This window comes from Macrobrachium rosenbergii, chromosome 13, assembly GCF_040412425.1.
Source record: "Macrobrachium rosenbergii isolate ZJJX-2024 chromosome 13, ASM4041242v1, whole genome shotgun sequence".
Classification (NCBI taxonomy): domain Eukaryota; kingdom Metazoa; phylum Arthropoda; class Malacostraca; order Decapoda; family Palaemonidae; genus Macrobrachium; species Macrobrachium rosenbergii.
The window spans coordinates 57,259,409-57,286,254 of record NC_089753.1 but is presented as its reverse complement, the minus strand read 5'-3'; the positions used below and the strand labels follow the sequence as shown (position 1 = coordinate 57,286,254).

Sequence of the window (26,846 nt, the reverse complement as noted above, 5' to 3'; positions counted from 1 at the left end):
AGCTCCTTGCGACTTCTTCCTGTTTCCACGCATGAAAGACAGCCTCAGGGGAACCAGATTCCAGTCAACAGAGGAGCTGAAAGAGGCATCGGAAAGTTAACTGAAGGGACTACTGAAAAAGGACTTTGAGGAGGTCTTCCAGGATTAGGAGAGATGCATGCAGAAGTGTGTAGCTGTGAGAGGCAATTATTTTAGAGGAGACAAAGTTGTGTAAGCTTATGAAAATAAATAGTCTCTCTCCTGACATTTTCTTATTACTTATTGAACATACCTCATATATATATATATATATATATATATATATATATATATATATATATATATATATATATATATATATATATATATATATATATATATATCGAATCACATCAGTATCACACTCATGTCTTTCAATTGAAAAACAAGGGAGCTACCAACTGAACCACACGAGTCATAAAAGGAGTTAGAACATACCGGCGAATTTTACCCAACTTCCCCACCTGTCAGCGAGTCAATTGGTTCCATTTCATTCAAATTACACCATCATGAATATGATGGAAATCATGAACACATGAGTATGTGTTTTACAGAAATAAATTTCTGGCTCACATCGCTGATGGGTCAGGAACTTTGGTAAAATTCGCTAGTATGTTAGGTGGAAGACTGCCCAGGAAAACCTCAGGTATAGAAGTACTTAGGTTCCAAATTCTTTTATGACCTTGGTACGTCAATTGGTAACACCATGGCTGGCCTGTCACTTGGGAGACCAGTGTTCATTCCCAATCAGTTAGAAAAATTTTATATGTATAGTATTATATATATATATATATATATATATATATATATATATATATATATATATATATATATATATATATATTTATATAATATATATATATATATATATATATATATATATATATATATATATATATATATATATATCTGTATATATATGAATGTCTTTTACTGTAATACTACAGTATAATATGAAGATAAAAGGCCCATAAAACACTATTTGAACGTTGCAACCATATATTTCGGGCACTTCCTTCTGTGCCCCTGTTCACTGGAAAAATATGGACAGATGAAATGTTACAAGGGTATATATACAAAGCATATATAGGTGTGGCATTAAGTCTCTGATGGTATGCAGGTGACCGTTTCCTATGAAGGAGGAGAATAAACTGTTCCCTAGCGGTTTTCGGCCCATTAACTCCCGTTTGCCGACGATTATGGTGGTCGTGTGCCCTGGAACACCTTCTTCAGAAGCGGTCTGAGGATTAAAGCGTCGATGTCGTCCGATTTCACCAGAATCGTCGGCAAACGGGAGTTAATGGACCGAAAACCACTAGGGAACAGTTTATTCTCCTTCTTCTTAGGAAACGGTCACCTGCATACCATTGGAGACTTAATGCCACACCTATATATGCTTTGTATATATATCCTTCTAACATTTCATCTGTCCATATTTTTCCCATGTACAGGGGCACAGAAGAAAGTGCCCGAAATACATGGTTGCAACGTTCAAATAGTGTTTTATGGGCCATTTTATCTTCATATATATATATATATATATATATATATATATATATATATATATATATATATATATATATATATATATATATATATATATATATATTGTCAGTTGTTGCCATTTAATTAGGTAATAATTTATGAGTCTGGATGAATTTTTGAATGTAAAGTACTTAAGTGTTATTTTTGTTTTGTTAGCTTGTTTGCTCCTCTCCGGTGGTTCGCTCTTTTTATAATTTTACTAATGCCAGTTGTCTTTTTCATATTTGGTGCTGAGTGGGTGTGAGGCCTTCCCCAGTACATTCCATTCCCCCCACTCCCCCACAGCCCTGGGTGGACGAGGGGTCTTATATTTATCCTACAAGAGTAGGAGTTAGTTACGTTCTGGACCTCTGCCTGGGCATTTGGTTGGCTTTTGGACTGCTGCTTGACTTGCTTCTTGTTTTGAGGATCTGTACACCCGCCAATATATTGTGGATCCATTACCCTCTGCAGCTTAAGAGTTCATCTTCGGATAATTCTACCATACCCTTGGTCCAGTTATTAAAGCCAAGGGGACCTCACTGTCCTACGGTAGGGTATTTATAACCCTTGTATAGAATATAGACGACTTCTTGTTGAGATCACGGCACTTTAATCCTGTCTTGGGCCCTAACACCCCGTCTGCCTTGATTTATCCTCCAGACGTGGAGAGTGACGGTTTTTCAAGAGGAGCCACAGAAAACTATAAATAAAAGTTGTTAGGGATATTAGATTGTATTCGTTAGGATATTCTCTCTTTTGCTTTTCTCTTCCTGTCTGGGCCCCCTCCTTTTTGTGTTTGAATGAGTTGTTTTTCTATCGTTAATTGGGTAAGTGGTTGTTATTAAGTATAATTGATATTCATATTATTTTTGTATCTGAAGAGGTTCAGGTATTATTTCTGGCTTATATTGATGTATTAAAATTAAGGATTTTTCTTGGTATTTTCTTTGCCCCTTGAATTGATTTTTGCACACGGCTAAGAGGTTGAGATACTATTCCACCAATTGTGGATTTAGTGTTGTGTTGGTGAATACTCATTGATTTATTATATTTGGATATAGTGTGGTGGTTAATCCAAGCCATCACAAGTGGCGACCGTTTTGACAGGATTTTTCCGTTCCTGTGTATTCACTGGTGTGTGCAAAATTGATTCTTGGGGTTTAGTTTTTTTAGGCAGCATATTTTCACCTCCTCGCGTTTTTGTGTATTGCTTTTTTTGTGAATAGGTGTTCATTATGTCGGTTGTTGATGTATTAGAACTCCTTAGTGGAGAGGGGTGGCAAGAGAGGCTTGCAGAGTTGAATAGGGATGACTTGATAATTGTAGCGCAGCATTTTGAACTGGAATATGAGGTGTCTATAAAAAAGGGTGTATTGTTATTGCAAATTTATGAATATATAAAAACTGTAAAGGCTGGTGGGGAACAAGAAGTGAAATCTGAAAAAGGTGGTGTGGTATCTGTAGAAATTTTGGATAGGCAAATTGCTTTGAGGAAGGTGGATTTGGAAATAGAAAAGTTTAAGGCAGAGGAAAGGAAAGGGAGAGGCAGCATGAGATTGCCATGAGAGGTGCAGGTCCTTCTTCCCCTCCCACTTCTCCAAATAGGTCTGTAACGCCTGCTATTAATTTAGCGCAGGCTCTCAAATTTGTACCTCAATTTGAGGAAAATAATGTGGCTGAATTTTTTGTATCTTTCGAAAGAATAGCAGCAAGGTTGGAGTGGCCCCAAGAATATTGGACCACTCTTATTCAAAGTAAATTGGTGGGAAGGGCCCAAAAGGTCTATGTAACTTTAGAGGAGGATCTTTCATCAGATTATGAGAGTGTGAAGGCCATTGTCTTAAAGGCCTATGAACTGGTCCCTGAAGCCTATAGGCAACGCTTCAGGAACTTACAAAAATGTAGGGAGCAAACGTTTGTAGAATTTGCAAGGTCTAAAGAACAATATGCTAGTGATTGGCTTAAGTCCAAAGAGGTGGTTGATTTTGATAAATTAAAGGAATTGATGTTGGTGGAAGAGTTTAAGAGGTGTGTACCGGATAAATTGAAGGTCCACCTTGAAGAGTTAAAACTCGATACCATTCAGGAAGTAGCCATCGCTAGTGATGAGTATTATCTATCTCATAAACATGAGTTAGAAGGTGTAACAATAAATGTCAAGTCTAGTTGGGTTAGAACAGGCAGGAATAATAATTGTAACAATAATAACATTGGTAAGAGGTTTAATAGAGGCAATTATGGAAGTAACCATCAGGGTAACCATCAGGGTAATAACTATCAGAGTAATACTAATAATAATAATAATAATTTTTCTCCTAACAGAAGTTATAGGAAACCTTATGGATATAATCCAGAAAAGTTAAAGGCACTAACGTGTTTCTTTTGCAATAAGAAGGGGCACGTAAAAAGTATGTGTCATGCCTTTAGAAAATCACAAAGGGTTGATGGTAGGCCAGTAATGAGTGTGGAAAAGAGAGAGAGAGAACCCGTCCCCGCAAGGACCACTGACCAATGACTACGTGGCTGCTTTGATAAGTATTTGTCTGTCGGTAGTGTCTCGTTCGTAAATTCGTCCGAGAGAAGGCAAGTACGGATTTTGCGTGATACTGGAGCAGCTCAGTCTTTGGTTCTTCGGGAGGCATTGCCGGGTAATTTGGTTTCTAAAAATAATGAATTTGTGTTGCTGTCTGGTTTCCCTGATACGGTAAAGTCTTACCCTATTGAAAATTTTAACTTGATCTGTCCTTCCTTTTCAGGAAATTTAAAATTGGCCATCGTTGATAAGTTTCCTGTTAAGGATGTTGATATTGTCATAGGAAATGACGTTGCACTTAAGAATAATACCTGTCCAATATTGGTAAATCCCGATCATGAAGTAGCGGTAGTTACTCGATCTAGTGCTAGAATTGTTGACGCTGCAGAGTCAACAATTGATGTTGATTTAAGTAGTTTAGATCGTAGCGGTAGCGTAGTTGTAGGAGATATTGATATTATGAAGAATAAACCTAACTGGACTGTTGAAGAGCTTATTAAGGCTCAGAAAAAGGATTTTCAGGTTATCTCTATAGAGTCGGGTGAGGTGCCTGATCTGACTACTCCTAAGTTTAAGATTATTAAGAATATTTTGTATAGGTTGAGTAGACCTATGGAGGCTAATAATGCTGATCACGAAATTTTGAAACAAATAATGGTTCCTTATGTTTACAGGAATGAGTTGATTGCATTGGCGCACGAGAGTGGTTTGGCTGGTCATTTTGGTATTCATAAAACTTCGGTCAAGTTACTTATGAATTATTATTGGCCCAAGTTGAAGGCAGATGTGAAGAAGTTTGTCAATAGTTGCGACGTCTGTCAAAAGGTCGGTAAGCCCAATCAGCCTATTCCAAAAGCGCCTTTATGTCCTATTCCAGTGGTTTCTGAACCTTTCAAGGAGGTGATTATTGATGTTGTGGGACCTTTACCAAGAACTCGTAGTGGAAATGAATACATTTTTACTATCATGGATAAGATGTCTCGGTATCCTGAGGCGATACCGCTGCGTACTATAAAAAGTGCTAAAATTGTAGATGTACTAATAGAATTTTTCACCAGGTTTGGAATGCCTAAAATAATTCAATCGGACTGTGGTTCTAATTTTGTTAGTAGGTATTTCAAAGACAAAATGGCAGAGTTGAATATAAAACATGTAACTTCTTCTCCATATCATCCGGAAAGTCAGGGAGCTCTGGAGAGGTTCCATCAAACCCTCAAGTCTATGATAAAGAAATATTGTTTGGTTAATGGTTCCGAATGGGATAAAGAACTACCTTACTTATTATTTGCATTTCGGTCAGTGCCGAGTCAATCTTTAGGATTTTCACCTTTCAGCCTTATTTTTGGTCATTGTGTGCGTGGTCCATTGGATGTGGTTCGTGAATCTTGGGAGGGGGACGCCCCTGATATAAATTTATTAGATTATGTTAGTAATTTGGGTGATAAATTAACGAAGGCTTGGAAGTTTGCTGGTGAAAATTTATTGTGTAGCCAAAAGAAAATGAAATACTTTTTTGACAGAAAGACTAAGGAGCGTAATTTTGTAGTGGGTGATAATGTTTTGGTATTGCTTCCCATTCCAGGAAACCCTTTAAAAGCTTCATTTTCAGGACCGTGGAAAATTTTAAAGAAATTAAGTGAGGTAAATTATTTAGTAGAGACCCCTGAGAGAAGGAAACCTTTTCAGCTTTGCCATATAAATATGTTGAAGGCATATAATGAACGGGAGAAGGTTATTCCCGTGGCCTCTATCGGGGATGTTGTTGTGTCTGATAATAATTTTTTTCTTTTTCAGATAGTGAAATTATTGATGAAAATTGTTTTGATGGAAGTGAATGGCTATCGGATAATAAGGGTTCTTTGAAAAATTTTGCTAATATGGTTTCTCAGTTAAGTAATGGAGAACAAAGGTCTTTAAAGAAATTGGTATTTAATTATAAGGAATTATTTTCGGATGTACCGGGAAGGACTTCGGTCCTTGAACATGACGTGGACGTAGGTAACGCCACGCCCGTGAAACAATCTCCTTACAGGTTGAATCCTTTCAAGAATGAGGTTGTAGCGAAGGAAGTTGATTATATGTTAAAACATGACCTGATTGAACCCAGCCAAAGTCCGTGGTCATCACCCGTTGTATTGGTAAAGAAATCTGATGGAGATTTCAGGTTATGCTTTGATTATCGTAAGTTGAATGAGTTGTCTAAGTCTGACTGTTATCCATTACCTCGAATTGAGGATTGTATTGATCGTATGGGTAAGGCTAAATACATAAGTAAATTCGACTTGCTGAAAGGTTATTGGCAGGTTCCTCTTTCGAAGCGGGCAAGGGCCTTGTCTGCTTTCGTAACACCACAAGGACTGTTTCAATGTAAAGTTATGCCGTTTGGTATGAAGAACGCGGCTGCTACCTTTCAGAGGTTAATGAATACGTTGGTCTATGGTTTGGAAGGGTGTGTTGTTTATATTGATGATATTGTTATTTATAGTGATGACTGGGAAACGCATTTAAAACGTATTAGGGCACTGTTCGAGGTTTTGAAAAAGGCTGGTTTAGTAATTAATTTAAAGAAAAGTGAGTTCATAAAGGCAAAGGTGGTATATTTGGGTCATGAAGTCGGTGGTGGTAAAGTTGCTCCCAAGCAAGCAAACATTGAATGTATTGAGAAAATGGTAATTCCTAAGTGTAGGAGGGATGTCAGAAAATTCCTTGGTTTAGTAGGTTATTACAGAAGGTTTGTTAGGAATTTTCTGACATTGCCGATCCTTTGACTAATCTCCTAAGAAAGGGTGTAACTTTCGTCTGGACTGAGGAAACGCAAAGGGCATTCGATAATTTGAAGAGAGTTTTACTTAATTTCCCTGTCCTGAGGGCTCCTGATTTCGACTTTCCGTTTTCTCTTGCTACGGACGCAAGTGACGTTGGTGTAGGAGCGGTGTTGTTGCAGAATGACGAACAAGGAGTCTCTCATCCTGTCGCATTCTTTTCAAAAAAGTTGTCCTCCGCCCAACGTAGGTATTCTACTGTGGAGAAAGAGACCCTTGCTGTAATATTGGCCATTAATCATTTTCAGGTTTATCTCTCCTCCACAGATACACCTATTAAGATCCTGACGGATCACAATCCCTGACCTTCATCAGTAGATACAAGAATAAAAATCAAAGATTGATGCGATGGAGTCTCATGTTGCAAGAATGGAATTTTGAATTTTCACACGTTCCAGGAAAAGATAATGTTGTTGCCGATTTTCTCTCTCGCAGCGTTGAATAGTGGTTTGTGGCAGAGGGCTATGCAGCTATTAAAGGTATAGTATCTGTATCGTTCTAATTACGGTATGTGTGCTGTTGAAGTGAGCACGTAGAGATAAAATATATATGTAAGACTTGTTTATTAATGATCATAATTTTCTTTACAGGGCATGTGTCGATGTTTTATATGTATTGTATGGATTACTTGTTATAAAAAGTTGAGGGTGGCAAATGGTAACAGTTATTGGTTGACTAAAAGATTTCAAGTTTTAAGGTGTCGGGTACGATTAGGTTTATACTACTAAGTTAAGGAAAAAGATAGGCTCTAACCCGGTTATTCTATAATTTCAGGCTAATAATTACGCTTCACTGATTTTGGTGTGTTTATTTGTGCAGGGGAGTCTTCTTGCGGTCTTCTCTGTATCATTCAATGAGGGTGTATGTATTGGACACTATGGTGACGAGTGTAGTGGTCACTGAGATAAAGACAGTGGTTTTTTGGCCAAACATTCGTTAACAGTGAATCAAATGTATCACTGAAATTGGACAGTGTTTTTTTTTTTTTTGTGGAAAAGGTTATGGCCTATGAACGATATATATCGGAACCCGGTTGTTAGAGCAATGTCTAGCTCCTAAATTTTGTGTGAGAACAAGGTGAAGTTCTTAGGTTTTTGTGTAGTGGAGCTTCTGGCTTTGCGAAATTTCCCTGTATATGTACTAGTATTAAGAGTATGATTTTCTAGGTATTTATAAAGTTGCTATCCTTGTGAGCTGCTATCCTTGATTCTTGCCACCCCCTAGCCTGTGTTCTAAGTGTTATAAGTATTATTGGTGGAGAAAAATTTTCTCTTGTTGATTTGTATTTCTTGTCTTACAGTTGATTGACAATTATTGATTCATTGTGATTTATACATAATTTTTTTTTTGAATTTTAGATTATGTATTAACGTTAAAAAAATTTTTTTAGTAATTTTTTTTTTTGGGAGAGGAGGTGTCAGTTGTTGCCATTTAATTAGGTAATAATTTATGAGTCTGGATGAATTTTTGAATGTAAAGTACTTAAGTGTTATTTTTGTTTTGTTAGCTTGTTTGCTCCTCTCCGGTGGTTCGCTCTTTTTATAATTTTACTAATGCCAGTTGTCTTTTTCATATTTGGTGCTGAGTGGGTGTGAGGCCTTCCCAGTACATTCCATTCCCCACTCCCCACAGCCCTGGGTGGACGAGGGTCTTATATTTATCCTACAAGAGTAGGAGTTAGTTACGTTCTGGACCTCTGCCTGGGCATTTGGTTGGCTTTTGGACTGCTGCTTGACTTGCTTCTTGTTTTGAGGATCTGTACACCCATAATATATTGTGGATCCATTACCCTCTGCAGCTTAAGAGTTCATCTTCGGATAATTCTACCATACCCTTGGTCCAGTTATTAAAGCCAAGGGGACCTCACTGTCCTACGGTAGGGTATTTATAACCCTTGTATAGAATATAGACGACTTCTTGTTGAGATCACGGCACTTTAATCCTGTCTTGGGCCCTAACACCCCGTCTGCCTTGATTTATCCTCCAGACGTGGAGAGTGACGGTTTTTCAAGAGGAGCCACAGAAAACTATAAATAAAAGTTGTTAGGGATATTAGATTGTATTCGTTAGGATATTCTCTCTTTTTGCTTTTCTCTTCCTGTCTGGGCCCCCTCCTTTTTGTGTTTGAATGAGTTGTTTTTCTATCGTTAATTGGGTAAGTGGTTGTTATTAAGTATAATTGATATTCATATTATTTTTGTATCTGAAGAGGTTCAGGTATTATTTCTGGCTTATATTGATGTATTAAAATTAAGGATTTTTCTTGGTATTTTCTTTGCCCCTTGAATTGATTTTTGCACACGGCTAAGAGGTTGAGATACTATTCCACCAATTGTGGATTTAGTATTGTGTTGGTGAATACTCATTGATTTATTATATTTGGATATAGTGTGGTGGTTAATCCAAGCCATCACAATATATATATATATATATATATATATATATATATATATATATATATATATATATATATATATATATATATATATATATATATATATGATGCTCCAGTTCCCTAATCAGCTCTAAGGAGTGAAAGTATAATGCAGAGAGACCATCAGTTACAGGAAATCTGTGCAAACACCTAATGTTTTATTGGCTTTTATCAAGGTTATTCTAAAAATTGACACTTCCACTACAAGACTGAAGCTTAACAAAGGTAGCAATAGAAAGAGAATATTACGGCGTCTACTTCTTTTCTTGATATCGCAAAGCTTAAAAATCTACACTTGAGATGTAAAACTTGATACTAAATGCGCCAAGTAGAAGGGTGATGATACCCACAATATAATATGTTTTCCCAGGTACTTCAAAACTCCTGAATATTTTCTCTGTAATAGATGTTTGAAAAAAATGCCTCTTCCAACAATAAACAATATGTGATTGACAAGCAGGTGTGGGTCGATATTTGGGTCCTTGGTGTCTGCTTTTTTTTAATATGAAGCAAAAAATATTAATCCGGACTTAAATGCTCAACTATCTCGACTATAGATACGAGAATGATTTTCAATGAATTTTATTTTATTACGTTTTTTCAATGAATATTAAAATAGTAATGAAATGTCAAATATGTCAAATATGTAGAGATCTGAGTGGGACATTCTCCTGAAGCAGCAGTCTTCCCGCCTACTGAAATCCACCCAGGTACACATTAACCAGAGGAGGGGGTGTTTGCGCTGACCCTTCATCAGGCACCTGACTACTGTAATTTTGCATCTGCATATCGAGCACTCCTGCGCGCCCTACCAGCTAGTATGCCGGGGAAATCACTTTCCATCGTCAAGAGGACACAAATTGTGACTATGTATAATGAGGGCAAGTCAATGACGGCCATGGCGAAGGAGTTAGGAGTCTCTAAAAATACGGTCTCCATAAGGTGTAACAGCTGAGGGGAGGGAACTCGAGGTGGCAGTGCAAAGGAAGAAGGGGTCTGGACGTCCCCGGAAAACATCCGAGAAAACCGATACCTTGTTAAAGCGTATTGTAATGGTAAATCCAACTATTACCAGCAAAGAATTGAAGCAATGGAACCCTGAAGTGTTGGCAGAGGTGTCAGGACGCACCATACAACATCTCCTTACAAAGGATCTCGGTCTCCCCTGTCATACTGCCGCTAAGAAGCTTTGCTAACCGAGGCAGTGAAGAAGAAGAAGAGGATGAATCTTTGCAAGAAGTACGAAGGCTGGAATGAGGAAGATCGGTCTACAGTGGTATTCAACGATGGATCGTGTTTCTACGTAACCAGGAGCACCAGGAAGAAGGTCAGCAGACCTATAGGGTCGAGTCTATTTGACTAAGTACACGGTCAAGACAGAGAAGCACGCTGCCTACAGTACGTCATGGTGTAGGGGTGTTTTAGCAGGGAGGGAGGGAGTGGGGGGTTGTATTTTTTACCAAAAAGTACAACAATGAATGGGGATCGGTATGTAGATCTGTTGAAAGACCACTTGTTGCCCTTCAAAGAAAATCTGCACATGCGGTGCAAGATGGGGCATCGTGCCACAGGGGGAAGAAGGCAAAAAAGTTATTTGAGGATAATGGAATTGAGCCTCTGGATTGACCAGGGAATTCCCCTGACCTTAATCCAACAGAAAATGTTTGGAGCTTTATGAAGAAGAAGCTAGGCTCTATGGATATGTCCTCTGTCCCAAAACTGATTGCTGCCGTAGAAAATGTGTGGCGTATTGAGCTGGATGACAATTATTCTATGGAACTGTCTAATTCAACGATGAGAAGAACTGACTGCTTTAAAGCATAAGGGAGATATGTCTAAATATTGAATAAAAGCATAAGGGGGATATGGCTAAATACTGAATAAAGAATATTGAGTACAATTATGCGTTTTATTTCAAACTTTATATTTCATTCTAATTTTTTTTGTTTTTGTTTTTCTCCACACAAGAGCCCTAGGGTTTTTCAGATATCTTGGTAGTACTCAGATTTTCTGCGGCGACTGTAAGTTAACATGCCATCGGTAATCGATCTGAGAGAATATGGCTAGCAGAACATGCAGCATAATCGATCTGAGAATTTACGACTAAGAGAAAATGGCATTGGTAATCAATGTCAGGTAGTGACTCTCAGAAAATGACAGCAGAAATCAGCCAGAGACGCTGACGAACAGATCATGGCGACAGCAATCGATCAGTGAGATCCTGACTGACAGAACATGGCAACGGTAATCTTACTGAGACAATGATTCACAGAACACTACAAAGGTAATCTTTCTGAGATGTGATTACTAACTGAACATATACTTTCACATCATGCTAACATTAATCAATGTTTGATGTATACTCACTGAACATGGCGACAGCAGCCAATCTCTCTGTTGTGTTGGCTGCAATGTGAGGGCGCTCTTGTTATTCGTGACAAGACAACACGGGACAAGCGTTATGAAAACTTCGCTGAACGACCGTAATTGCCAAGCGGATGCCATTGATGTTCTCAACAGCAGAAGCTAATATGTCGAAGGGATTCCATTCAAGGAGCCACCAGGGTCTCTCAATTTCGGATGCTCCTGGAAATAAAAACTCAGTTTCAAGGTAGGATCAGCTTTTCAATACAGGATTCCTTTTTCTCTTTCTTGTGTATGTATAATATATATATATATATATATATATATATATATATATATATATATATATATATATATATATATATATATATATATATATATATATATATATATATATATATATATATATATATGTAACAGCTATAATATTAGTACTGAAAATCTCCATTTACTAAATCCTGCTGGGATATGAATCTTTATAAAAAAAAAAAAAAGTTGCACATGTCAACCAGTTTAAAACCCTCTTTTTCAATGCATCGACGACTACCACCCAACTTCGCTCGTTTACGCTTTATCCATTCATCATAGTTCAGCAAGATTTATAGCTTGCATTTTTCTTCTTCACAGAGGAAAGGGAAACTGTTTCCACTTCCTGTCAAGCCAAGTAATTCCGAAGAAAGGAAAAGAAGAAAAAACATTTTGAAATTGAGGGAAAGATATACACCAAAATTCGGCTTTGGCTCATAACGTAATATAGCCGTATTTTTAAGCTTTTCATTTGTTCAAGGGTGTAGCCAGGGGTCAGCAATCAGTACTTGTATCTATAAAATAACCCTCGTATGTTTATCCTTGAGCTGTTGAGAACAGAAATGGAATAGTCAGCCTGGCTGAAGAAAACGACACTGCAGAGTTTAGTTACATGGTAGAAGGAAAAAGAGATGATAATAGGTAAGACATGAATAGTTATGTTGAAGAAAAATTGGAAGAGTAAAGGACTTCAACGAAATACTTAGGGACAATGATCTATTTTTAAAGATGCAAGTTACTTTGACATGAAGTGGATAAAGAGGATAAAGTTACAGAGTCAACTGTTCTTAAAATAGAAAATTGAAAGGAGAGACGCCATTAGCAAAAATAACAGTTTTCTGGCCTATAAACAGCCATTTTCCAAGGTTTAAAGGGCTCAAGTAGGCGTGACTGGTTGCAAAACAACGACTTTAGGTGAAAAAAGGTATAAAGGGCTCACGTAAGCGTGACTGGTTGCAAAACAACGACTGAAGGTGAAAAAAGGTAAAGTCGATAAAAGTTGGAGTGATCACGAGTAGATACTGCGTAATAGTTATTAGTATGCCTAAATGAATGCCTAGGATGTGCATGGCATTTGATGTTTACTTGCACACATTAACGGGAAAGAATGGAAAGACTACTCCTTTATATAAAGTAACCGATGATACAAAATACATATATAGCAAGCCTATCTTAGCTTTATTTGTACCTGAAAGAAATCTTTCGAAGTGTAACGATCAAGGAAATTAGAGGGAGAGAGAGGTTTGAAAGGGCTAGATTGTATAGTATTAGACACACAAGCAGGAGATGGGGCAAATCAGTTTTTAAATACAACGCTTGTACATACATGGAGTACGAACACATCGGGAAAAGTCTGCGCGTCCCATTCGCGAATTGGGGGAAAGTTTATGAAAGAAATAAAGTTATAGTAAAGCATTGTTGTTTGTTAAAAATAGAATATAGCTTTAATGATCAAGATTAATAGTTCGCAGGAGAGTGACTGGCTTAGTTTAAGACAATAGGGGTAATATGCCATTCACATATATTTAATAGTATAACAATTGAAACAGTTGATGTAAAATGCTGATTCAACTCAAGAATTGAACACACAATTGTCAGACTGGCATAAATGAGTACCTTGGTCAAGGTCTCTCTCTCTCTCTCTCTCTCTCTCTCTTAAAAATAACCGAAATAGTCGACAAGAGAAAAAATAAATCATAAAATCAGAAAAAAGAAAAGCAAACGATTATTTTGTTCCACATCTTAACTGTCACACTTCCCGGCTTATTTCCTCACATATCAGTGAAACCAAGAAACTCGACGTAAAATTGTTCGTGGGGAAACCAATAATAGTGTGTCCGTTCTCCAGCAATTAAGATTTTAATCATACGAAATAATCAATGAACAAAATGTGAACGCATAACATGAACTGTATGTAATTCTGTTCTATTTCCTTTCTGATAAAAGAAAAAGCTAATATATGAATCCATGATAATCCACCTTGTCACGTAAAGTATTGGATAACGGGGTTTGCTAACAAAACCAGGTGCGCCTACTGCACTACAAATATAGTGGCATGTTAATTGAAAAGCACTCCATGAATTTAAAACTTTGTTTCCAATCAGGACATGTGGGAGTGAACGGATGGCAGGTGAATTAAATACTCAATTTATGCAAGCGAATGTCTCACCTGGTACTTGAGTTCACAGGTCCACACCAGCCCCTTATACCATTAACATGCTGATTGGTTCAGCAACCTATCAGTCATGCAAAAGAACCTCTACTGAAGTTTTATGTATTTAAAAGTCTTTTCATTACAGCACCTGGTCTTATTTTCTCGTTACAGTAAAAGGTGCGATATTTTTAAACATTATACAGAATTGTCGTCATAAGAATGGCAAAACTGCGGATGCACTCGCCCGTAGGCAGAAAATGAGAGAAACGCTGGGGAACCATACTCAATATAATATTATTGACTCGGTAGAACAACAAGATGGAGAATAACAAAAGAATGCAGAGAGAGAGAGAGAGAGAGAGAGAGAGAGAGAGAGAGAGAGAGAGAGAGAGAGAGAGAGAGAGAAATAAAGGTGATCAAACTGTCTTAAAGCATCGTAATATAGGAATAGGCTTTGCCTTTTTTTTTTACTATTAATTCTTGAAATTCATTAATTTTCAAATACAAATTTCGACATCAAATAACATACCCTTTCCTTTTATAAGTTACTGCTCATCGAAAAGTGCCTAATATTTACAATTAGGCTGCGATTTTCAATATCACATATCAACCTTTATTACTGGGGTAAAATCAGCACACAGTAGAAAACATGTCTCTAAATGCCCCCCAATTTGTATGTAGGCCTATGGAGATTTTACCTCGCACCAGCCATGCCCACTCACAATGTCTAGCAATACAAACAAAGCAGTTGACCGATACTCGATGTCAGAGCCTGACGATATTTATACGGCTTTCTGTGTTTGAAGTCAATAAATCGCAGATCGTGATAAAAGACAGAAATGTATTTCAAACACCGGAAGAAATGAAGTCCTCCCTTTTAGCAACACTCGGAAGACTATAATCAAGAGACTGAATGCTTATGGTAAGTACTACATTTACATATCATTTTTAGTTTTCTGTAAAAGAATATTATTGCGTCGGCTTTGTCTGCCCGTCCGCACTTTTCCTGTCCGCCCTCAGATCTTAAAAACTACTAAGGCTAGAGGGCTGTAAATTGGTATGTTGATCATCCACCCTCCAATCATCAAACATACCAAATTGCGGCCCTCTAGTCTCAGTAGTTTTGATTTTACTTTAGGTTAAAGTTAGTCATCATCGTGCTTATGGCAACGATATAGGATAAGCACCACCGGGCCGTGGCTAAAGTTTCATGGGCCGCGGCTCATACATCATTATAACGGGATCACCGAAAGATAGGCCTATTTTCGTATAAGCTGTTGCGGCTGTACAGAGAAATCGATTGCGCCGAAGAAACTTCGACGCATTTATTTTACGTTTCATTGTAAAATTGTATACATCGATGTGCACATGTTCCCCTTAAAGACGGACCGGCATTGTTAATGTTAATAGCCAGTTCTCGAATGTTCTGCTGGAATTTTAAAGAGCTACTGTAGCATTACCCCGCTCCCGCACCCCCAGCCCTTTGCACCTTAGGTCTAACCCAAATAATTCTTATGACATGGTTTCTACTTGACTTTCATAAAATAAGCAATATAAGGAGGGCTATTACTGAGATCAGTATGAAAGAAAGGCAGTCAAGTATGCACCATTCGGACTAGAAAGGAATTTTGAGATCTGACCGGGTAAGTAGTTTTTTTTTTCTTTTTTTACAATTTCATGTACAACATAATGACTTTTATCAATCAGAGACAAATTTATGAACAAAAAGGCGTAACTTAAACACTATGTTAGACACTGGTAGTATGAACGGGATATACACTTCTAAGAAATCGTAACAGACCTATGCAATGACTCAAGTCTACAGTTCTCCTTCTTATGTCATTTCCCGCGGCCTGCCTCCTTATCTGGCTGTTCCTATAAGTTTACCAGTGCTGGCACTTAGTCCTTATCACTATTATAGCCTCGGTCTATCTGTAGTAATTCAAAAGGACACAATGAAGTTAATTTTGCAATTTTATGTATAATCCTGTGTCTTACACAAATACGCGCTTTCGTAGGATCTCTTATTTGCGCGCACTCGAATACGACGGAATTAAGCCAATCAGCAGCCGATATCATCCGAGTTGCCATGACATAATGTTGATTGAAGACAATATTTCGATGACAGATCAACTTGCACCGATTACGGTAAAGAGGGACCTGATCAAGGGTATTGGCCTTGAATTGTCAAATCTGTCACTTCCGATGTACTGTACATAACTTAATTATATAAAGTATAGGCCTACTTGTGGTTTCACTTTTCAATCTCAAAGAGAGAGAGAGAGAGAGAGAGAGAGAGAGAGAGAGAGAGAGAGAGAGAGAGAGAGAGAGAGAGAGAGAGAGAGAGAGAGAGAGGCTGGAAGATGGTGTTTGGTTTGGCTTGGAGTCGACAAAACTTGCGATTATGATTGATCCAGGTGCTAGATGTGGACTGGCTCCAGGTTATATACTTACCTCTTGGCACATGTAAATTACAGTCAAAAAACTTTTCAAGAATTAACAACATGATGCATAGTCCTCTGACTAATGTGTAACTGAATTGAACTGAATATAGAATTTAGGCCAAAGGTCAAGCACAGGGGCCTATGAGGTCATTCAGCACCGAAACGGAAATTGACAGTCAAAGGTTTGATAGGTGTAAAAGGAGGAAAACCTCGCAGTTGCACTATGAATCAATTGTTAGGGGAGGGTGGAAAGTAAGATGGAAGAAAGAGAATATGAAATGAGGTACATTAAAATGAACAAAAGGGGTTGCATCGAGGGGCCTAAGGCACGCTGCAAGGAACCTTAAGTAATGCCTACAGCGCACCACATGAGGTGCGGTAACGGATTACCCTCCTAAGGACAACTAATGTATAGCAACAGGCAGCTATTGGCTTTCTTCAATCAGCTCACGAGGTTCACTTATTGTAGTGCAACCGGACACTGGGTTAGGCTAAGTAAAATGTGCTAGGCCTATATAAATGTTTCATTAACTACAAGAAACGTGACCTTCAACATTACATTTCCGTTACCTAACTAAAGCATTTTGCATATAAAAAACGTTTTATACATTAATATAAATTACAATTTTCACAAACTAAACCTCAGCTTAGTAAAGTCGCCAACTACACGATAGAAAGACCACTGGCTTTACCAATATCTAACTTTAGGTCTAACATTTTGTAATTTTCCCGTCTTCTAGCTAGGCCTAGCTAACAGGAAGTAAGATCATTTTCGTCAATTCAATGAAGTAAAATAATGAATAAAACATTCCCTCTCAGGTTTCCAAAATGTTTCGTCGGCAGGTTACCCAAATGAAGTAAATTACCCACAACAGCACCATAAGACAGCCACAACACGCGCGGTGAGCAACACCTAACAAGACTTAGACGACCAGACTCATGAATACCTCCAAACACAATAAGCCCTAACGCATTTAAACATCTCACCTTACGAAAGGAAACATCGGCTATCAGTTTTCAAGAAGGGATATTCAGCTCCTGTTCAGGTTAGTACAACATTTCTGGTTAAACTGCCAGCCGCCACCGTACTTAATTCCCCCGCCGCTCTTCTTGCCTGGTTCAAACTAACAACAGCAATCCGCTTCCGCCAAACTGCCGAGTCCGATAACGCACTATTCATCCGCTACACTACTAGTTCCAGTTATCAACCAGCAAATCAGAACAGTACAAAAGAAATTTACATGCATATATATATATATATATATGCGATGTCAAGTTAATTAAGTTGTCTCTATTGACTAGTCAGTCCATAGGTCGACAAAAGGATTCTTATCACCAACAGCTCACAACTAATCTTGGGGAAAGAACCGTGCTGGCACAGTCATCAAGTATGCTAAAACCTAGGTTAACACAGGTTATACGTTCGGTTTTTAAACATTAATAAAACTTCTACTCTAGTAAGTGCTTCATACACTTTCACAGAAGGCTGAAGAGCAGCACGTCGAACTCTTTTAACACATGGTGCCATTCATCCCCTATTTTGTACACTGTCTTGCTTCTTGGAGATCAAGGCTTTTCCTTTCCTTTACTTCTCATGCTCCCTCTATTCGTCCCTTTCCAGGTCTCCCAATCCCTGTTCTTCGTAAAACTTCAAAATTATTCGTTCTTTTAACCAACCTCCTGAGCCATTGTTCATCCTTCCCATACACTCACACACACACACACTCGTACAAACAAACACATACACACGCTCACAAAATAGCCGCATAGCTTCGGGATGGTTTTGATTCAAGATTCTTTAATTTACAAAGTACAAGATTTCGTAACGTACATTCTTCTTCAACTACCAATGCACTTATTGGTACTGAAGCATAACACGAGTAATATATACAGTATATATATATATATATATATATATATATATATATATATATATATATATATATATATATATATATACATATACAAACACATCCTCAAGGAACAAAGGAAACGAAGACCTCCATTCTTACAAATTTATTGCCGACATTTCATGACACATGTCACATTTTCAAGGTTAAAAAAGAAAATAATTTGCACTACAGATAGAATCACGGTATTAAAAGAATTTTAAAAAATTAAAATATTTAAAATTCACAAAAAATGGCAATGCAGCGTTAAAATTAGGTATATAAATAAACATAAAAAAAGGATAACAAAAGATATAGGTCAAGGGAACCAAGGCATAGGCTCACCAAGCGAAATGAAATAATAATACTGAGAGAATACAGAAAATAATAAGCATAAAGGAAAAGCTAAGCAAGATATCACTGAGTTGACGACAATTGAGTATTTAACGAGGGAACAGTTCTCTTTATGATAATAGACTCTAGGATAGTTAGATCCTGATAGTTGGAGACCCGCCCCACTATCGTAAAATCTTCATCTCTGATGTTTGTTTTGCACCGTACAGCATGGTTTCTGATGTTAGAGGCCTCTGGATTCGATAGCTTGCATCCTGTACGGTATGAGTCAATTCGTACAGCCTCCTCGTGCATCCCACGGATGTTCCGCGATTACATCGCGCACAAGTGTATTTATATACAATATTATTACCCAATTTTTAACAAAATTATTACCCAATTAATATTTTTTACAAACAACTTGGAGAAATGTGGAGTAAGAGAGTTTCCTTGCCAGTGCTGACTGCCCCAAAAATGAAATTTTATGCGAGTTTTCCCTTTCTACATGACGACCACTTTCGTAAGAACTGCATTTCCCCAATTCAGAAAGAGTTTCCTGCTTTAAATGTTAAATTAACCCTTTGATTACGGCCGAGATGAGACCTCACACTTACCACAATCCGGAGGGTTTTCAGACGGTAGTCACCCGTAGCATGCTACCAGACGCACGAAATCGTAAACAATCATTGTAATAGCGTTTGTATTTGTTGTTTTGCTGCAAATTAACCTGTTTTATTTATATGATAATATTGTGATAGTAGCGATCCGTGATATAGATATTATGCAATTAATGTAACAACACAAATAAATAAACATAGGATAAGTACTATATATCGGGGTTTAGTGTTGCCAGAGGTATAAGCACTGCACTGATTGAGGATGACAGTCTTCTTTTTTTTTTTGTCATTTTCTCTAATTCTGTTTGAATCCGTAAAGGACAGCTACATCACAGTTGTGTATTATAGTTAAAAATTATTTGTATATTCGTCAGAAAACTAATCATAAAGAATGTTCATCATTTTTATGGTTCCGCTTACTATTCCACTAGCTGGGCAAAAAAAAAAAAATGATGAGAGAGAGAGAGAGAGAGAGAGAGAGAGAGAGAGAGAGAGAGAGAGAGAGAGAGAGAGGCGTGACAGAATAAAAATTTTTACCTATGATTTATTCCTTCTAATTGTACATCAATAACATTGGAGAGTAAGTAGACACAATCACAATATTGGTTGCAATATTAACCACATTTCTGGGTAATATTTTTATCAATGATCAAGCACCCAGCTGACAAGGGATACGCAATCTAGAAATTCAGATGAATTCTGCAGTGTTTGAAAAATGGTTTAAAACCCAGCTTCTTCCCAATATAGGGCCATCTGCCATCATAGTGTTGGATAACGCTTCTTATCATTCAGTTCGAATTAATAAACCTCCGACAATGTCTGCCAAAAAGGATGAAGTTAAAGACTGGCTAATAAAAAATTAGTAAAGTTGCAAAGACATTCATGTAAAGAAAATGATTACGTGATTGACAGACTGGCAAGAGATCATGGACATAGTGGTTAGGCTGCCTACATATCACTGCCAGTATAATGCAACAGAACTGATATGGGCGCAGGTGAAATCATACGTGGCAAAGAAGAATCATTTTAAAAATCAGACCTGCTTCCTTTGGTCAAAGAAGCAATTGAATCCATATCTTCTGACAACTGGGCTAATGATGTGAGACATGCCGAAGATATAAAAAGAGATGACGCTTCAAGAGATGTTTGCATTGATAAATATATAGATTCTTTTGTTATCGATGTAGCATCCTCTGACGAGGATTCTTCATAAGTAATGTCTCCTCATACTTCGATTGTAAATAAATTTATTGCTTTCCCTTGTTGTGTGATATCCTGTTGAACACTAAAATTGAAATAAATTGAAATATAGATTGTTTTTTTTTCGACAGAAAGTGGCAGAAATATCTTTAAAAATCTACATATAACAGAAATGCCACAGCAGTGATGAGTATCATATGACAGTGCTTTAAAAGCACAGGTAAATCTAATACTGTATAAATGTGTAATATATATATATTATATATATATATATATATATATATATATATATATATATATATATATATATATATATATATATATATATATATATATATATATATATATATATATAATTGTGATATAGTTTTGAGCTTTTGAATTGCTTTCTTTCGTGCATGCCGTAATCCGTCTTTACCTCCTTGCTGTATCAAGGTTGAATTTTCACTGTACAGCTATAAAATAGCTCATAATAAACATTCTTTAAATATTGTTACACCCTATATATATATATATATATATATATATATATATATATATATATATATATATATATATATATATATATGGGTGTAACAATATTTAAAGAATATTTATTATGAGCTATTTTATAGCTGCACAGTGAAAATTCAACCTTGATACAGCAAGGAGGTAAAGACGGATCAGGGCATACACGAAAGAAAACAATTCAAAAGCTCAAAACTATATCACAATTATATGACTTCGATAACAGCAAAGGAACAGTAATAAAAAACTATAGTAGATGACGTAACTCAAGAACATTGCTCAGTACAGCATCCAAATAAACAAAACTGAAAATGAAAGCACATCTAGGTTTCCAAATTTCTTGCATCTATCATTTTCATATATTGAATTTTTTTTTTTATCTAAAATTTAAGTGGGACAACAAAACTTCATTCAGAACTTTCTATTATAGTACACGTGCTTGATAACAGGCGCAAACAATGAGAGCTTGAAGTCAGAAGGTTAATGGTCAGTTTAAGAGGGGCAAAGTCTCTTCCTAAAACGGTCGTACTATAGTAACCCCCCCCCTTTCTTGTTTACTTGCTAACCTTGTTTACTCTTATTCAGTTTTCATCCTCTGGACTTTACTACTGAAGGTAATCTATTTCTTGTTTTGTCATTGTCATTTTTCAATCTTTAAAGCATATTAATTTTGTAAGCTCTGTTGTCAGTTTTAATTAGTGTTTTTGTATCTTTTTAGCCAGAAAAGATGGGATATGGGTGATCCTGAAGCGCACCTATTAATAAATATATCAATGATGAGCTGACTGTTCTTCCTATCCGTACTCCCTACTATATATATGCATATATGTATATATGTATATATATATATATATATATATATATATATATATATATATTTATATTATATATATATATATATATATATATATATATATATATATATATATATATATATATATATATATATATATATCTTTCTATCTATGCATCTATCTCTGTGTCTAACTATCTGTTAATACACACACTAACACACACATATATGTATACATACGTATATATTAACTTTATCACATACACAATTGTTCTGTGCATTAACTAAATTACTAAAAGGACCTCATTCAAACTGGATGGTATCTATAGATACCATGCAGTTTGAATGAGGTCCTTTAATAATATATATATATATATATATATATATATATATATATATATATATATATATATATATATATATATACATCACGAAGGAAGCAGTAGGAAAGGCATCCTCATCATCTACAGTTTATTTTCAATGCCGACGTTCCGCGACGAATTCCAAGTCGCATTTTCAAGGCTATAAAATATAATATAATTTGCGAACATCAATAACAAATTAATGCAATGGCAACAGCTCTTTATGTAGTAAAAATATTTAAAACAAAACACCTCATTCCAAGACAAGTCAATAATGAGTAAAAGGAGTTCACTAAAATCTTAAAACAACCTACCTATATGAAAGAAAGAACAAGACTAACATAAATAAGTACAAACAGAGTGAGGAAAACCAGTTGCCCAAACTAGGCTATAAACAATTTCACTGAGGACGATTGAGTATTTAACGACGGCACAGTCTTCCTGATAATTATGGATTCTAGGATGGTTAAGTCGTTGTTGTTTTGCACTCGGCCTAGGATGGAAAAAATCCTTGCTGTCAATATAAGTTTTACATAATTTTGAATGATTTCGTATATTTGATTGCTCAGGATTAGATAACCTGCTACCTGTTCTATGACTTATGCCCCTGTGGGAATCTATGCGGACCTTCAACAGCCTCCTCGTGCATCCCACATATGTATATCCCGTGATCACATCCCGGGCAAGTGTACTTGTAAACAACGCTGGACGAAAACAGAGGACTGAGCCGGTCTTTGACTCTGAACAGAGACCCTATTGTAAAGGGATTTTTCGGGATGATTTTCAGGTTTAAAGCTGGAAAACTCTTTTGAATAATGGCTGTGCATTTTCTCCTAAAAGTATCATCATGCACGAAAGGGAAACTTGCATACATCTTTAGTTTCGGCACAGTCGATTCAGGTGTTGCCGAGTCATTTTCTGTAGTAGCAGTTTATTTAGGGATCTGAAAAAGTCGTGATGGAAAACAATTATTATTGAAATATTTCACTAAAAAGGATATCTCATCGTGGAAACTCTTCCAGTTTGACGAGTGGGTGTAAGCCCTATGGAGGAGGGTTAAAATAGAGTTCAGTTTCAAATGAAAGAAACACGAACTATAAAAATTCATTCCCAAACCAGTAAATGTATTTTTCTATACACACCTGTGTAAAAACCTGAGTCACCTCTGGAAATAATAAGATCAAGGAAGGGGAGTTTGTTATTTACCTCCTTCTCCATAGCGAACCTTATGTTTGGATGTTGTCGGATGACGAACTCCAGAAAGGACTCTGCATGACATTCATGACGAAATAGGAGAACGTGTCGTCAACATATCTTCGATAAAATAGAGGGCGGAACCTAATGGGACATTCTTCTATTATGCGCTCCTCCAGGGAGCACATGAAGATGTTAGCAAAAATTGGACCAAGTGGTGATCCCATGGCCATCCCTTCAGTTTGTTTATACAAACTGAAGGCAAAGGTCGTGTCCAGCACGGCCAGCTCTAAAAGTTGTTTAAAAAATGTCCTACTAAAATTATTAAAAATTGCATCTTCATCAGTAAAAAGTTTGCTTAATATTATCTCAGTATTATTATTATTATTATTATTATTATTATTATTATTATTATTATTATTATTATTATTATTATTATTATTGGAGAAAGCAATTCCACAGTTATGTATATGTACATATATTTAAAGATAAATATACAACTGTGGATTTGCTACTTCATTTTAAGACTCATGCTACTATGAGTATTTTTTTATTACTATTATTTTTTTTTTAGAATATGAATCCAATTCATACGGGACAAGCATACAGGGACCATTGACTTGAAATACAAGCCTCCAAAGTATATGGTAGACAGGTTTTCCAGGAATATTGGAAAAGTTTTCCGTGCGTCTTTAATAGTGTTCTTGAAGACTCTAAAACTTATTTCTTTTCCGAAGAAGAATTTTTATTTAAATAAGACAAGCGATTTAAACTACTCTGTATCCTTCAAAAAATCTACTATTATAATTTGATGCTGGTACCATAAAAAAACTATATATTTATAACTTACTCTGCTATGCGAAAAAACTTAATCATTCCTTGCTGGAGGCAGCCATCTCTCTCTCTCTCTCTCTCTCTCTCCCCCCCTTAATAAGGTGATCAATGGCAATGGAGAAGCCTTGTTAAAACAAAAAAAGGTCACTTTTCTCTTGAAGCTGACTGGATTACTGGGCGCTAGTGATGACCATTTCAGGAAACAGAAATTCTTGAGACCACCTTATTTTTAACTATTGGGAAAAATTAACGCACACAGACGCACAAACCAGTGTATACACACACACACACACACACACACACACACACACACATATATATATATATATAAAATATATGTATATATACTATATATACATATATTTATGTATATGTATCTATCTATAATAATAATTTCCAAGTTGATCTTGTCCTCCCCGGGTGAAATTTTCTAGAAAGCTTTATTGCCACGAAAATAGCATTTTTTTAAAGAAATAAATGTAAATGTAGCGAAAATATCATCATCATCGTATCCTTTTCCTCGTCGTCGGGAGGAGATATCTATCTCTATCTATCTATATGTATATATATACATATATATAGATATATAAATATATGTAGATATACATATATATATACATATATATATATATATATATGTATATAATATATATATATATATATATATATATATGCATACATGTATATAATATATATATGATATATGATATATATATATATATATATATATATATATATATATATATATATATATATATATATATATATATATATATATACATATATACTATATATATATATTATATATATATATATATGTATGTATATATATATATATATATATATATATACATATATATATATAAATATATATATATATATATATATATATATATATATATATATATATATATATATATATATAAATATATATATATATATATATATATATATATATATATATATATATATATATATATATATATATATATATATATATATATATATATATATAAATATATATATATATATATATATATATATATATATATATATATATATATATATTTCTCCCCGGCGACGAGAGAAAAGGATACGATGATGATTTTTCACTAAATTTTTAATTTCTTTCTTTTTTTAAATATTGATGTTTTCGTGGCAATAAAGCTTTCAAGAAAATTTCATACCTTCTGCTGCAAGAAAGAATCATTGTCGCCTGGCGCCGTAATATCTTCGTGTTTTTCCTGCAGTCGTTTTAGAATTCTTCCGCTCATGCGTATAGCGCCATCACTCAATAGGTGCACTGACACCAAGGACTACAGTGGCCATCTCAGGGATCCTCCAGGAAGACGTCTTGAAGCCTTCAGAGACAGCATGTGAGCAAAGAAGGCGAAGTTTATGGTTAAAATGAACTGGATGACGAAGCAGATCGACTAAAAGAGATTTTCAAGAGGAAAAGTACATCACGAGAATGGCAGATAGCTTCAGTCTGTAATTGTTTACTGCTGAAAATATGGACTACTTCGCGGAGCAGTATGAAGTCGAGGTTCCCGCCTTCTGCGATTATTCGGCACCTCTACAGTCGTATTGTCACTCACGGACGCAAGCTCTTCATTCGAAATAAGGAAGGAAATAATCAAGAAGAGAGGAAGACAGTGGAACGGAGGAACTGAAGAATTTATACGAAATAAAAGGTAGAGAACTTGAGGTGTTTTCTAAGCTGATTGAGAGGGGATTTTGGATGCCCAAAATTACCGCTTGGAGCAGTTCTTCGCTCGAAATAAGAAAGAGAAGGAACAAAAAAGAGACGACATCGGCGTGGAGGTATACTGAAGAATGCTGACGAAGAATAAAGTAGATAACCTGAGGTGTTAGAAACTACTTCAAAGATTTTGGATTCACAGAATTACTTTTCGGAGAAGCAAGGAAGAATCGAAGGGATGATCAATATCGTCAGTAAGAGGGAATCTCATAAGTTTAAAGAAGACGACTCCTTAAAGCAAAGAAGCTGTTTATGTGCCAGAAAAAGAACTCCAAGTAATGGTTATCGCGATGTTGAAATGATCTAAAACCTTCGAGATTTTCCTTGAAGACATTTTGGAATCCTTCAGTCCTCCGGCTCCTGGAAGGACGAGAAAATGCCATTCGCGCATGCGCCGAGCTTCAAAGTGTCCAAGAACAATCTCCGAGATGCTTCAAATCGTCTGAAGCCTTCGGAGACAGAAAGTGTCAGTTTTGAAAAGTAGGGTAAGAGAAAGCAAAGAGTATTGGTGAGGGGAAGGGTCCGACCCAGAGGCCGCTTCCTTCCTCCAAGGAAGCAGCCTATGGGTCTGACCCTTCCCATGGAAAGGGCCCAAACCCTTTAAGGATTGGCCCCAAAGCCTACAAGGCTTGCCAGTCTTTTGAGGGCAGCCTTGAAGGGAAGGGTCCGACCCAGAGGCTGCTTCCTCGGAGGAAGGCAGGTATCCTGTCAGGCTGGGGAAGCAGGCCTGGAGAGGGCCCAAGAACTTCAAG

The 26,846-nt window shown here is 36.3% G+C and overlaps 1 long non-coding RNA gene across 3 annotated transcripts in view; it reads right to left on the bottom strand.

Moving 5' to 3' along the window:
• The window catches only part of LOC136845349 (uncharacterized), a 753,869-nt gene that overhangs the window by 563,480 nt on the left and 163,543 nt on the right, over nucleotides 1-26,846 (bottom strand). For 2 of the 3 annotated variants that reach the window (XR_010855145.1, XR_010855146.1), the window contains one exon: nucleotides 11,702-11,920. This is a non-coding gene — a long non-coding RNA (uncharacterized lncRNA). Of the gene's footprint in view, nucleotides 1-11,701; nucleotides 11,921-17,590; nucleotides 17,747-26,846 lie in introns of those variants that run through there. The other variant, XR_010855147.1, reaches the window with a different exon arrangement.